The following is a 16,074-nucleotide window of genomic DNA, read 5'->3' as shown; positions in this document are numbered from 1 at the left end:
GACCCCCCCATCCCCAACCCCTTCCCCGCATCTTGGGGTTCTCAGGAGGGCAGTATGGGGGGTGGGAAGGTTGGGGGGGCCTCGGAGGCTGCTGGTCAAGTGTCCAAGTTCGATGAGGACCTTTATCCACCGGACAGAGTGAGTACTTATTTTTAAGTGTGCAACCATGGCAGAGATAAGGGACACTGTAAAAATAACTGCTGTCTTTAGTTGTTTATCAAACATGTTTTACCTTTTGTTTCTTGCAGGAGGTACATTTAAGGGATGGGGGGGACGTAGAGCAGTTTAAAAAAGAGTGGGTAAAAGGGACCACAGACGCCTGTACGAGGAGGTCAGACGGACCGTTTGTGCGCCCCCTGTGGTGGGTACCCCTGCTGTGGTCTGGGAGACCATACAGGCGCTGGGCCTAGACAATCGTCTTAAGGATCTAAATTGGTTAAGCCTCCACAAGTGCCTGCCGGTACCGGCATAGCTTGGCACGGTCCCCCCAGTGCCCGAGACCAACTTGTGGTGAGGAGGAGATGATACGCCACATGTACTGGGACTGTCCTTTCACAGGAGTAGTGTGGGTCAGGGCTCAGGGTTTGCTAGGGAGAGTGAAGGGAGATTTTGTTTTAACATGGGCGAGGGTGGAGAGAGGGGTAGGGAGAGCAGGGCGGGTAAGTAGGGACCGTTTTCTGTTGTGGCTCCTCCCCCACCGTCTTTTTAAGAAAGGGCTCTGGGATGCCAGGTATGGACTGGTTAAGTCGGGGGCAGACATGGGGGTGGAGGGCATAGTGAGGAGAGTGGAGGGAGATTTGAGGGTGAGGATAAGGAGGAAGTGGGGCCACCATGCCGCCTTAGAGCGGTGGAAAGGGGGATTGGGGCTTGTCAGGTAGGTAAGGTTTAGAAGGTAGGTTGGTAGGTTTTGTGGGATTTGGAATGCTTATGTTTATTAATGGCTTGTGATTTTTGTTAGTTTGCAGCAGCCCCCTGGAAAAGATTGGGTTGGTTGCCTATCTCTTACCAGAGAGAAAGGTGTTCAGTGTTTTTTGAAAACCGATGGGTTGTTTTTTGTGAAATGTTCACCGTGTAAATGTATGAAAAGTTAGAATAAAGGCTTTGAATCATCTGTTCTTGTCAGTTTAATATCTGATAGGTCCCCTATCTGGGGACCATATATTAAATAGATTTTTGGAACAGAGAGATGGAATAGGGACTTGCTCCGTCCACTCCACGCATCGAACTGGTATTGTAGTACCTCCAGGATCGGTGCACCCCCTATTCAACTTCCGGCGCCGACAGAGATGGCCGCCTCGCTTCGCGTTCCTAGGAAACTATGCAGTATTTTATTTTTTTACGTGTTATTTATTACATTGGTACTCCAGGTAATCTTAGGTTTTATTACATACAGTCGGGAGGAACTACTGGATATAAAAGCAAACATCAACTCACCATCATTACGAACAGGAATACGACTTTCCCGAATCGAATCCTGTGTTTTGCCCACCAGCCGGGACAATGGATCGGTTCCCAGCCGGCGAACCAAAACAAACGCGCCGTAAAAGGGGCAGACGAAGGGGTCTTCTGGTCAGGCTCCGTAGACGGTCACATCGTGCACCGCTCCCGGGTATACTACTCGCCATTGTCCAGTCTCTTGACAACAAGGTTGATGAAATCCGAGCAAGGGTAGCATTCCAGAGAGACATCAGAGACTGTAACGTTCTTTGCTTCAAGGAAACATGGCTCACTCGAGACACTCTATCAGAGTCGGTAGAGCCAGCTGGTTTCTTCACGCATCGAGCCGACAGAAACAAACATCTTTCTGGTAAGAAGAGGGGCGGGGGGGGGTATGCTTTATGATTAACGAGACGTGGTGTGATCATAACAACATACAGGAACTCAAGTCCTTCTGTTCACCTGACTTAGAATTCCTCACAATCAAATGTCGACCGCATTATCTACCAAGAGAAATCTCTTCGATTATAATCACAGCTGCATATATTCCCCCCCAAGCAGACACATCGATGGCCCTGAACAAACTTTATTTGACTCTATATAAACTGGAAACCACATATCTTGAGGCTGCATTCATTGAAGCTGGGGATTTTAACAAGGCTAATCTGAAAACAAGACTCCCTAAATTCTATCAGCATATCGATTGTGCTACCAGGGCTTGTAAAACCCTGGATCATGTTATTCTAACTTCCACGACGCATATAAGGCCCTCCCCCGCCCTCCTTTCGGAAAAGCTGACCACGACTCCATTTTGTTGCTTCCAACCTATAGACAGAAAAAACAGGAAGCTCTCACGCTCAGGTCTGTTCATCGCTGGTCCGATCAATCTGACTCCACGCTTCAAGATTGCTTCGATCACGTGGATTAGGATATGTTCCGCATTGCGTCAAATAACAGCATTGACGAATACGCTGATTCTGTGAGCGAGTTTATTCGCAAGTGCATTGGCGACGTCGTACCCACAGCAACTATTAAAACATTCCCAAAGCAGAAACCGCGGATTGATGGCAGTGTATAAGCGAAACTGAAAGCGCGAACCACTGCTTTTAACCAGCGCAAGGTGACTGGAAACATGACCGAATACAAACAGTGTAGCTATTCCCTCTGCAAGAAAATCAAACAAGCTAAGCGTCAGTATAGAGACAAAGTAGTGTCGCAATTCAACGGCTCAGACACACGAGGTATGTGGCAGGGTCTACAGTCAACCACGGATTACAAAAAGAAACCAGCCCAGTCGCGGACCAGGATGTCTTGCTCCCGGACAGACTAAACAACTTCTTTGCTCGCTTTGAGGACAATACAGTGCCACTGACACGGTCCGCTGCCAAAAACCTGCGGACTCTCCTTCACTGCAGCCGACGTGAGTAAAACATTTAATCGTGTTAAATCAAGGACCATATCACCTCCACCAATTTGCTTACCGCCCCAGTAGGTCCCCAGACGACGCAGTCGCAACCACACTGCACACTGCCCTAACCCATCTGGACAAGAGGAATACCTATGTGAGAATGCTGTTCATCGATTACAGCTCAGCATTTAATACCATAGTACCCTCCAAACTCGAGACCCTGGGTCTCGACCCTGCCCTGTGCAACTGGGTCCTGGACTTCCTGACGGGCCGCCCCCAGGTGGAGAGGGTAGGAAACAACATCGCCACCCCTCTGATCCTCAACACTGGGGCCCCACAAGGGTACGTTCTCAGCCCTCTCCTGTACCCCCTGTTCACCCATGACTGCGTGGCCATGCACGCCTCCAACTCAAACGTCAAGTTTGCAGACGACACTACAGTGGTAGGCTTGATTACCAACAATGACGAGACGGCCAACAGGGAGGAGGTGAGGGCCCTCGGAGTGTGGTGTCAGGAAAATAACCTCACACTCAACGTCAACAAAACAAGGAGATGATCGTGGACTTCAGGAAACAGCAGAGGGAGCACCCCCCTATCCACATCGACGGGAACAGCAGTGGAGAGGGTAGAAAGTTTTAAGTTCCTCGGCCTACACATCATGGACAAACTGAATTGGACCACCCACACAGACAGCGTGGTGAAGAAGGCACAGCAGCGCTTCTTCAACCTCAGGAGGCTGAAGAAATTCGGCTTGTCACCAAAAGCACTCACAAACTTTTACAGATGCACCTTCGAGAGCATCCTGTTGGGCTCACCGCCTGGTATGGCAACTGCTCCGCCCACAACCGTAAGGCTCTCCAGAAGGTAGTGAGGACTGCACAACGCATCACCGGGAGCAAACTACCTGCCCTCCAGGACACCTACACCCCCCGATGTCACAGGAAGGCCATAAAGATCATCAAGGACAACAACCACCCGAGCCACTGCCTATTCACCCCGTTATCATCCAGAAGGCGAGGTCAGTACAGGTGCATCAAAGCAGGGACCAAGAGACTGAAAAACAGCTTCTATCTCAAGGCCATCAGACTGTTAAACAGTGGCTGCTGCCAACATACTGACTCAACTCCAGCCACTTTAATAATGGAAAAATTGATGTAATTTTTTTTATCACTAGCCACTTTAAACAATGCCACTTAATATTTTTACACACCCTACATTACTCATCTCATATGTATATACTGTACTCAATACCATCTACTGCATCTTGCCTATGCCGTTCTGTACCATCACTCATTAATAGATCTTTATGAACATATTCTTCATCCCTTTACACTTGTGTGTATAAGGTAGCTGTTGTGAAATTGTTAGGTTAGTTGGTTATTACTGCATTGTCGGAATTAGAAGCACAAGCATTTCGCTACACTCGCATTAACATCTGCTAACCATGTGTATGTAGTTCTACCAATATGTTTCACGGCCTTTGCATATGATACATCATGACTGATCCTATATCTCTGAGCTTCTCTAGCCTCTCTCTTTACCTGGCATCCACCAAAAGCTGCACTGGGTTCTCCACCACAATTACAGCACTTCACATTGCTTCCACATTCACCCGTAATCATGTGCCCCTCCACACTTTGCACATCTTTTATTTCCTTTACACTGAGCAGGTACATGCCCCATTCTTTGTCATTTAAAACACTGGACAAATACTTTAACATTGAAACTAAGGAATCCTATCTGTACTTTTCCCAGCAAGAGTTTTGTCGAACTTCAGCATCACTGATACGCTTTCACTTATTTGACCCTCTTTCCTAATGATAAACCTTTTGTCACTCTGTCTCCCTTGACATTTTCTTTAATGTCATCAGTGGACATAGCTATTGGGACCTCAGTGATGGCTCCCTTCAATCTAACATAAGCACCAGTGACATGACTTTTAATCTTCTTCCCATTAAGCTTTTCCATTTTCAGAATCTTCTCTTGCTGAGCTTGGCAACCACACCATATTAACAATCTACCATTTCCAATGAACAAAGTTAATTTCACTTCACCTACCTCTTTCTCTATGGCATTAGTTAGTCGGATAGGGTGAAAGTGAGGCCCTGTGGTCTCATCAAAACTATCACCACTTTCCAATCGAACACATCATTACTCTTGCTTCCTACCTTGGCCCTCTTTATGCTTTCTTTACTAGATACTCCACTGCTTTCTGTATCATGATCTCTCTTCTTCCTATGTCTACCACTACCGACCTCCCGCTCCATACCATCAGAACTGACACCCATATTGTTCGCATTCCAGCACAGCTGTTGCTTCACAAACTTTTTATCCATTTCTTCCATTTCGTCCGCACTGCCAGCCGCCATTTCCAACCTCCAATCTTTTGTTTTGTTCCCCCTAGCAATACACAGCTGATTCAAATCTCCAAATCATCATCAAAATGTGCCCCAAGATCGAGTTTGGGACACCCTGTTCTAGACGGGTCATTCCTAGTTTGCCGTGCCTTTTGGACCTCATAACGTTTGGGGGGAAAAGTATATATATTTTTATTATTCTATCAGAAAAAGGACATGTTTGACTTTCAGACAAACATATTGGTCAAACTCAGGCACTATTGTTTTTTTAGGTGCATTTTTCAACCTGTTAGGTGCATAATCCTAACAGAGTGGCAATTCTGAGACCGAATTAGCCATAGCAAGATTTAGCTAGCATAATAATGAACACTTGACATGATTTTAACTTCTCTATCAAACAGGTAGAGGTGCTAAAGGAGCTCCTTAAACTTGACCCCCCAAAAAACATCTGGGTCAGATGGTTTAGACCCTTTCTTCTTTAAGGTTGCTTCCCCTATCATCGCCAATCCTATCTCCAACCTTTTTAACCTGTCTCTCATTTCTGGGGAGGAGCCCATTGATTGGAAGGCAGCCACGGTTCATCCTTTAATTAAAGGGGAGATCAAGCTGATCCTAACTGTTATAGACCTATTTATATTTTGCCCTGTTTATCAAAAGTGTTGGAAAAAACTTGTCAGTAATCAACTGACTGGCTGTCTTGATGTCTATAGTTTTCTCCCTGGTACGCAATCTGGTTTCCGCTCAGGTTATTGATGTGTCACTGTAACCTTAGATCCTCAATGATGTCACCATTGCCCTTGATTCTAAGCAATGTTGTGCTGATATTTTTATTGACATGGCCAAAGCTTTTGATATGGTAGACCATTCCATTCTTGTGGGCTGGCTAAGGAGTCTCTGAGGGGTCTTTGGCCTGGTTTGCTATCTACCTCTCTCAAAGTGCAGTGTATAAAGTCAGAAAATCTGCTGTTTCAGCCACTGCCTGTCACCAAGGGAGTACCCCAAGGCTCGATCCTAGGCCCCACGCTCTTCTCAATGTACATCAACAACATAGTTCAGGCAGTAGGAAGCTCTCTCTGCCATTTATATGCAGATGATACAGTCTCATACTCATACTCCCTGGTTTTTGTGTTAAATGCTCTACAACAAAGCTTTCTTAGTGTCCAACAAGCTTTCTCTACACTTAACTTTGTTCTGAACACCTCCAAAACAAACGTCATGTGGTTTGGTAAGAAGAATGCCCCTCTTATTACTACCTCTGAGGGTTTAGAGCTTGAGGTAGTCACCTCATACAAGTACTTGAGATTATGGCTAGACAGTGCACTGTCCTTCTCTCAGCACATATCAAAGCTGCAGGCTAAGTTTATTCTAGACATGGTTTCCTCTATCGTAATCGCTCATCTTTCACTCCAGCTGCCAAACTAACCCGGATTCAGATGACCATCCTACCCATGCTAGATTATGGAGACATAATTTATAGATCGCCAGGTAATGGTGCTCTCGAGCGGCTAGATGTTCTTTACCATTAGGCCATCAGATTTGCCACCAATGCTCCTTATAGGACACATCACTGCACTCTATACTCCTCTGTAAACCGGTCATCTCTGTATACCCGTCACAAGGACACTGGTTGATGCTTATTTATAAAACCCTCTTAGGCCTCACTCCCCCCTATCTGAGATATCTACTGCAGACCTCATCCTCCACATACAACACCCGTTCTGCCAGTCACATTCTGTTAAAGGTCCCTAAAGCACACACATCCTTGGGTCGCTTGTCTTTTGAGTTCACGGCACCTAGCAACTGGGACGAGCTGCAACAAACACTCAAACTGGACAGTTTTATCTCAATCTCTTCATTCAAAGACTCAATCATGGACACTCTTACTGACAGTTGTGGCTGCTTTGTGTGATGTATTATTTGCTGCCTTGCTATGTTGTTGTCTTTGGTCTCTCTTTATGTAGTGTTGTGTTGTCTCTCTTGTTGTGATGTGTGTTTTGTCCTGTATTTATTTATTTATTTAAATCCCAGGCCCTCTTCCCCGCAGGAGGCCCTTTGCCTTTTGGTAGGCCGTCATTGTAAATAAAGAATTTGTTCTTACCTGACTTGCCTAGTTAAATAAAGGTTAAATAAAATAAATAAATAAATACATTTAAAAAATTTGAAATGTTAATTTTCTCTAATTTAGCCTAACAAAATTCAAAAGGCACTCGCACATCTGAGCAATTGTCACGAATCCCGCCGAAGATGGTGCCTCTTCCTGTACGGGCAGTGCTCGGCGGTCGTCGTCGCCGGCCTACTAGCTGCCACCGATCCCCTTTTCTGTTTCATTTAGTTTTGTCTGATTAGTTGCACCTGTTTCTTGTTTAGGTTTTGGTTTTGGGCTGTTTAAACCCGGTAGGCCCGCCGGCTTTTGTGCGGGCTTCTTTTCTGTTATTTGATGTGTGTGATTTCTGTGGAAGTATTTTGTTCTCGAACCGTTTCGTCCTGTTGTTTTGGACTGTGTCTTATTGCGCCCCTGTGTGTGGCGTTGACCGACACTGTTGTTTTGGGAATAAAACATTCCACATATCAACTACCCTGCTCTCTGCGCCTGACTCCTCCACCCACTACTTCTAGAAGTACATGACAGCAATCTTATTTGCAGGCGCATAAGCGTACGTATCGGCCACACAGCCTTCGTCAGAGCTTTTTTTTTGCCTAACATGGTGGAAATGTCTGAGTGGGACATATAGACTAACAACATGAAACATGAAAAAATAGATCAAACTTAGTGTTTATACTGTATGTATGTACGTTTGCACCATTGTTTTCCCACAAAATAAATTATGACAATTCCTGGATGTGGTGTTATTTTAGAAAGGGGTTGTTTTCTTACATTGAGAATTACAACAAACTCACAGGGTGGGAAGTGAAATAGACAATCTTAAGTGAAATAATGGTAATTAATGAGAGAGAATTTAACTAGGGCTATAAAATAATGAAGAAAGATTTAAAAGTTGTTTTTATTTTAAGGCTTATATTTTGCTTCACCTGGGGACATGGCAAAAACGACTACAACAACACAAAGTGTTAAAATGCATACAATTTCCTTTCAAGATCCACATTTACATTAATAGCACTTGCTTGTCCTTATGGGTGTGTTCCTAAATTCACTCTGGAGTGCCAGAGTGCGCTTCATAAGTTCAGAGGGTTGTCAGATTGTCAGTTTGTAAATTCAGAACGGTTCACTTTTGGACTGTTCAGAGTGCACACTGGATGCTCTGGCCAAGGAGTAGATTAGATCAGAGTGTTCTGACATCACAATGGCAGTTAAGCACCCCAGCTAACTGGCTAAAGTTAGCTAGCTTGATACATTTAATAGTTAGTTATATGATAGTTACTTCCAGATACAAATGAGAGAACACCTCACTGATCATTTTACTCGCCCTAGCAGAGCTGGATAAGCCGTTTGCACGTTTGCATATTTTTTTGCTGACATACTGACATGGTCATATTCAACGTGTGTTGTGTGTTTGTAAGTGCATCAGTTATTTTGTGTTCTGGCGAATTTACGGACGCATCCTAATTTATCCTGAACATTTTTGTATTTTTTTAGATGGTTTGGTTTATTTGTGTGGTGGCAAGTAGCCTAGTGGTTAGAGCGTTGGGGCAGTAACCGAAAGGTTGCTGGATCAAATCCCCATCTGTTGTTCTGCCCCTGAACAAGGCAGTTAACCATCTGTTCCTTGGTAGGCCGTCATTGTAAATAAGAATTTGTTCTTAACTGACTTGCCTAGTTAAAGGTCAAATAAAAAAAATATTATGAAATATAAAGTGGAGCAAAAAAGTATTTAGGCAGCCACCAATTGTGCAAGTTCTCACACTTAAAAAAGATGAGAGAGGCCTGTAATTTTCATCATAGGTACACTTCAACTACGACAGACATAATGAGAAGAAAAATCCAGAAAATCCCATTGTAGGATTTTTAATGAATTTATTTGCAAATTATGGTGGAAAATAAGTATTTGGTCACCTACAAACAAGCAAGATTTTTGGCTCTCACAGACCTGTAACTTCTTTGAGGCTCCTCTGTCCTCCACTCGTTACCTGTATTAATGGCACCTGTTTGAACTTGTTATCAGTATAAAAGACACTTGTCCACAACCTCAGTCACACTCCAAAATCCACTATGGCCAAGACCAAAGAGATGTCAAAGGACACCAGAAACAAAATTGTAGACCTGCACCAGGCTGGGAAGACTGAATCTGCAATAGGTAAGCAGCTTGGTTTGAAGAAATCAACTGTGGGAGCAATTATTAGGAAATGGAAGACATACAAGACCACTGATAATCTCCCTCGATCTGGGGCTCCACGCAAGATCTCACCCCGTGGGGTCAAAATGATCACAAGAACGGTGAGCAAAAATCCCAGAACCACACGGGGGGACCTAGTGAATGACCTGCAGAGAGCTGGGACCAAAGTAACAAAGCCTAACATCAGTAACACACTACGCCGCCAGGGACTCAAATCCTGCAGTGCCAGACATGTCCCCCTGCTTAAGCCAGTACATGTCCAGGCCCATCTGAAATTTGCTAGAGAGGATTTGGATGATCCAGAAGAAGATTGGGAGAATGTCATATGGTCAGATGAAACCAAAATATAACTTTTGGGTAAAAACTCAACTCGTCGTGTTTGGAGGACAAAGAATGCTGAGTTGCATCCAAAGACACCATACCTACTGTGAAGCATGGGGGTGTAAACATCATGCTTTGGGGCTGTTTTTCTGCAAAGGGACCAGGACGACTGATCGGTGTAAAGGAAAGAATGAATGGGGCTGTGTATCGTGAGATTTTGAGTGAAAACCTCCTTCCATCAGCAAGGGCATTGAAGATGAAACGTGGCTGGGTCTTTCAGCATGACAATGATCCCAAACACACCGTCTGGGCAACGAAGGAGTGGCTTCGTAAGAAGGATTTCAAGGTCCTGGAGTGGCCTAGCCAGTCTCCAGATCTCAACCCCATAGAACATCTTTGGAGGGAGTTGAAAGTCCGTGTTGCCCAGCAACAGCCCCAAAACATCACTGCTCTAGAGGAGATCTGCATGGAGGAATGGGCCAAAATACCAGCAACAGTGTGTGAAAACCTTGTGAAGACTTACAGAAAACGTTTGACCTCTGTCATTGCCAACAAAGGGTATATAACAAAGTATTGAGATAAACTTTTGTTATTGACCAAATACTTATTTTCCACCATAATTTGCAAATAAATTCATAAAAAATCCTACAATGTGATTTTCTCATTTTGTCTGTCATATTTGAAGTGTACCTATGATGAAAAGTACAGGCCTCTCTCATCTTTTTAAGTGTGAGAACTTGCACAATTGGTGGCTGACTAAATACTTTTTTGCCCCACTGTACTAATCATCCTCATTCGATGTCCTGCACACACAAATAAATAATGAACCTGCTATACGACTTCAAATTAAGAACAGGCGCGGGGAGAGGAGAGGGAGGAAGGCGGATGCTTCGGTGGAAATGGAGTCCCTAAAGAAAACCAGAACAAGGTCGTTGTCAGGAGTAGTGCAGTATTATCATGTCACGCTCTGACCATAGAGAACCATTGTTTCTCTATGGTGTAGTAGGTCAGGGTGTCGCTAGGGGGTGATCTAGTATTTCTATGTCTATGTTGTGTTCTAGTTTTCCTAGTTCTATGTTGGTGAGCTTGGTATGGTTCCCAATTAGAGGCAGCTGATTATCGTTGTCTCTAATTGGGGATCATACTTGTTGTTCCCACATGGGTTGTAGGATATTTGGGTTGTGGGATATTGTTTTGTGTTTGTGCACCACATAGTCACGTTTCGTTGGTAGTTTATGTTTATTGTTTTGTTTTTGCTAAGTTTCACTATTAATAAATTATGTGGAACTCAACATTCGCTGCGCCTTGGTCCGTCTCTCCACACGTACGTGACACATAAGGAGACATATACTTGTAAAATGGAGGGAAAAAGAGGGAGAGGAGGTCTAAAAGAGAGAGGGAAGAAGAGGGTGAGCTTGAGTCAGATAAAAAGACTAAAATGGCAGGAAGAAATGGCAGCAGAAATGGCAGCAGTTTTACGGTTGCCCAACCAATTATGCAATTATGTAATTATGTGTTGTTGTTTTTTCGCGTTATTTGTAACTTATTTTGTACATAATGTTTCTGCAACCGTAGCTTACAGCAAAAAGTGCTTCTGGATGTCAGGACAGCGATCACTCACCTCGAATTAGACAAAGATATTTTTTACAACAAGCAGAACACAAGGCCAACATCCCAGTTATTTGCAAGAGGAAGAGATGCAGGTACAGAGGACACAGAGCAGGATGCCTTGTAAGGATACGCAGAAGGCGAGTGGGAAAGCTGCCATTACCATCAATATTACTCGCCAACGTGCAATCATTGGACAATAAATTAGATGATGTATGATCACGATTATCCTACCAACGGGACATCAAAAACTGTAATATCCTATGTTTCATGGAATCGTGAATGAATGATGACATGAATATTCAGATATCAGAATATATGCTGCACCGGCAAGATAGAACAGCAAACTCCGGTAAGAGGAGGGGGGGCGGTCTGTGCATATTTGTAAACGACAGCTGGTGCACGAAATATAAGGAAGTCTCTAGATTTTGCTCGCCTGAGGTAGAGTATCTTGTGATATATTGCAGACCACACTACTTGCCTAGAGAGTTTTCAGCTATACTTTCGTGGCTGTTTATTTACCACCACAGACGGATGCTGGCACTAAGACGCACTCAGTCAGCTGTACTACAGCCTGGAACATGTTCCAGGATTCTTCCGATGACATCGAGGAGTACACCACATCAGTCACTGGCTTTATCAATAAGTGCATCGAGGACGTCATCCCCAAAGTGACTGTATGTACATACCCCAACCAGAAGCCATGGATTATGGGCAACATTCGCACTGAGCTAAAGGGTAGAGCTGCCGCTTTCAAGGTGTGGGACTCTAACCCGGAAGCTTAAAAGAAATTCTGCTATGCCCTACTACAAACCATCAAACAGGCAAAGTGTCAATACAGGGCTTAAATTGAATCGTACTATACCGTTTCCGATGCTCCTCTTATGTGGCAGGGCTTGCAAACTATTACAGACTACAAAGGTAAGCACAGCCGCGAGCTGCCAAGTGACACGAGCCTACCAGACGAGCTAAATCACTTCTATGCTCGCTTCGAGGCAAGCAACACTGAGACATGCATGAGAGCATCAGCTGTTCTGGACAACTGTCTGATCACGCTCTCCGTAGCCAACGTGAGTAAGACCTTTAAACAGGTCAACATTCACAAGACTGCGGGCCAGACGGATTACCAGGACGTGTGCTCCGGGCATGTGCTGACCAACTGGCAGGTGTCTTCACTGACATTGTCAACATATCCCTGATTGAGTCTGTAATACCAACATGTTTCAAGCAGACCACCATAGTCCCTGTGCCCAAGAACACAAAGGCAACCTGCCTAAATGACTACAGACCCGTAGCACTCATGTCTGTAGCCATGAAGTGCTTTGAAATGCTGGTAATGGCTCACATCAACACCATTATCCCAGAAACCGGGGCAGCAGCGTAGCCTAGCGGTTAGAGCGTTGGACTAGTAACCGGAAGGTTGCAAGTTCAAATCCCCGAGCTGACAAGGTACAAATCTGTTGTTCTGCCCCTGAACAGGCAGTTAACCCACTGTTCCTAGGCCTTCATTGAAAATAAGAATTTGTTCTTAATAACTGACTTGCCTAGTTAAATAAAGGTTAAAAAAAACTAGACCTACTCCAATTTGCATACTGCCCAAATAGATGCACAGATGATGCAATCTCTATTGCACTCCACACTGCCCTTTCCCACCTGGACAAAAGGAACACTTCTGTGAGAATGCTATTCATTGACTACAGCTCAGCGTTCAACACCATAGTACCTTCAAAGCTCATCACTAAGCTAAGGATCCTGGGACTAAACACCTCCCTCTGCAACTGGATCCTGGACTTCCTGATGGGCAGCCCCCCAGGTGATGAGTGTAGGTAGCAACACATCTGCCACGCTGATCCTCAACACTGGAGCCCCTCAGGGGTGCGTGCCCAGTCCCTCCTGTTCACCCACGACTGCATGGCCAAGGCACGACTCCAACACCATCATTAAGTTTGCAGACACAATAGTGGTAGGCCTGATCACCGACAACGACGAGACAGCCTATAGGGAGGAGGTCAGAGACCTGGCCGGGTGGTGCCAGAATAGCAACCTATCCCTCAACGTAACCAAGACTAAGGAGATGATTGTGGACTACAGGAATTGGAGGACCGGGCACGCCCCCATTCTCCTCGTCAGGGCTGTAGTGGAGCAGGTTTAGAGCTTCAAGTTCCTTGCTGTCCACAACACCAACAAACTAGAATTGTCCAAACACACCAAGACATTCGTGAAGAGGGCACGACAAAGCCTATTCCCTCTCAGGAAACTAAAAAGATTTGTCATGGGTCCTGAGATCCTCAAAAGGTTCTACAGCTGCAACATCGAGAGCATCCTGACCGGTTGCATCACTGCCTGGTACGACAATTGCTCGGCCTCCGACCGCAAGGCACTACAAAGGGTAATGCGTACGGCCCAGTACATCACTGGGGCTAAGCTGCCTGCCATCCAGGACCTCTACACCAGGCGGTGTCAGAGGAAGGCCCTAAAAATGGTCAAAGACCCCAGTCACCCCAATCATAGACTGTTCTCTCTACTACCACATGGCAAGCGGTACCGGAGTACCAAGTCTAGGACAACAAGGCTTCTCAACAGTTTTTACCCCCAAGCTATAAGACTCCTGAACAGGTAATCAAATGGCTACCCGGACTATTTGCAGTGTGTTCCCCCCCAACCCATCTGTTACGCTGCTGCTACTCTCTGTTTATCATAAATGCATAGTCACTTTAACCATATCTATATGTACATACTTCCTCAATCAGCCCGACTAACCACTGCCTGTATGTAGCCTCGCTACTCTTATAGCCTCGCTACTTTATATAGCCTCGCTACTGTAATTTTTAACTGTCTTTTTACTGTGGTTTTTATTTCTTTACTTACCTATTGTTCATCTAATACCTTTTTTGCACTGTTGGTTAGAACCTGTAAGTAATTTCACTGTAAGGTCTACCCCTGTTGTATTCGGCGCACATGACAAATAAACTTTAATTTGATTTGAAATGGTGGAAAAAAGGGATATGGTTTGTTAAAGAAGAATGGTAGAAAGTGTAAGCAGAGGGAGCTGAAGACAGGAGGAGAAATGGAAGTGAATGAGGGTGAATTATCGGAGGTGGTAGGTGTGGTATAGATATCGGAGACCTAGGTATGAACCGTGGATCAGGAAAAAGATGAGTCTGTGAAAGTAGGAGTGAAGTTTATGGAAAAAGTGGACTCTTTCCTTTTGGCTGATCCATTTGTGGTTTCACGTCGGTGAAAAAAAGAGTTGGGTAATGTGGAATCAGTGAGGGTAACCAGAAATGGTCCAGTGATAATTGCTTGTGTTTCTGTTGGTCAGAGGGAGCTCGAAGTAAAACGAATTTGGCCAAGAAAAGTTAATTGTTTCGTTCTCAAGTAAAGGGCACCAATGAAAGGAGTGATAACTGGGGTACCAGTAAATAGAAAAGTTGACCAGCTGAGGGGAAAGATTCCCTGTGTATGTGATGCTCGTCGTTTGATGCGGCGCAAACAGGGTGGCAAGAGTGAGGAAACAGAAGAGTCATTGTCTGTTCTTCTGAGTTTTGAAGTTGAGTCTTTGATATTTAAGTTAACCTGTACGAGCGTATATGCCGAATACATTATGATGTTACAGGTGTCAAGCTTACGGGCATGTGGCAGCAGTGTGTAGGAGGGAGGGTGTGAGAAATGTGCAGAAAGGAATGATACAAAGGAATGTGTAGTATTGGGGAAAGTAGTGAAATGTGTTAATTGTAGGGGTGTCCATGGAGCTGGGTGTAATATTCATATGTGTAAACATACTGAATTGTAATTGGATGCATTTTACCGCCATGACTCACCTGTTTACTGTGCTATGATTGGTTAAGACCACCCAAATGGTTAGGTCATGGGCAGTTTGATCCTGGTTGGCGATACCTGAACATGCCAGTTATAGCTAGCTAATAAAGAGCTACGTTAAGAAATATCCTGTAGTACTGCATTTTATTATTTTGTACAAAGTGTGCAAAACAAGACACTGGGGATCAGAAATGTCCCGTGTGAGAGTGGCAGGTGAGGATTCCAGGGTTAGAGTAGTGCAGACGTTGTCATATGCTGAGGCAGTGAAGAAAGTAGAGGAAGTTGTGTTAAGGGGGAGGAGTGGTGAGAGTAGTAGAGATATACCAGTACAGAGGGACAGGCCAAAAAGTGATATAGGTTTCAATAAGATTGGATTTTTAGCATTTATAGCAATGGTTATCAGCTGTGCTGCAGGGATGGAACGGAAGTTGCAGAAAATGGAGGTTGTGGTGGCAGATGCAGAGAGGTATTTGGGTGTGCAAGACTTGACATCAGAAGAGTTACAGGGTGTGTTAAGTGGTGATGTCCCATCCTTTCAGGATGTTGGCATGAGGTAGGAATAAATACATTTAATTAGTGGAGAAGGGTGGTGTTAATTTTATTTGATATAATTTAGAAATTAGTGAGTGTAGTGTTAGATGGTAGGGTATTTATTTAGTACATTTTAATTTTTCAAGCAAAGTATAAGGGAGTTGTACTCCAGTCTAGTAGGTGGCGGCAATGCAACAAATTGGATGCCAACCGCCGGTAAATCGCATAGAAGAAGAAGAAGAAGACCTCCAATTAAAAGCGAGTGTATTTTGTTCTTACTAGGGAACCGTAGGCATTTGTC

At 44.5% G+C, this 16,074-nt stretch overlaps 1 pseudogene; it reads left to right on the top strand.

Moving 5' to 3' along the window:
• Positions 1-1,095: 1,095 nt before the first annotated feature.
• Positions 1,096-1,262, top strand: LOC115140731 (U2 spliceosomal RNA; annotated as a pseudogene).
• Positions 1,263-16,074: the final 14,812 nt, after the last annotated feature.

Source organism: Oncorhynchus nerka, linkage group LG13 (genome assembly GCF_034236695.1).
Source record: "Oncorhynchus nerka isolate Pitt River linkage group LG13, Oner_Uvic_2.0, whole genome shotgun sequence".
Taxonomy (NCBI): Eukaryota; Metazoa; Chordata; class Actinopteri; order Salmoniformes; family Salmonidae; genus Oncorhynchus; species Oncorhynchus nerka.
The sequence above is the reverse complement of the archived record's forward strand: the minus strand, read 5'-3'. Positions and strand labels throughout refer to the sequence as shown.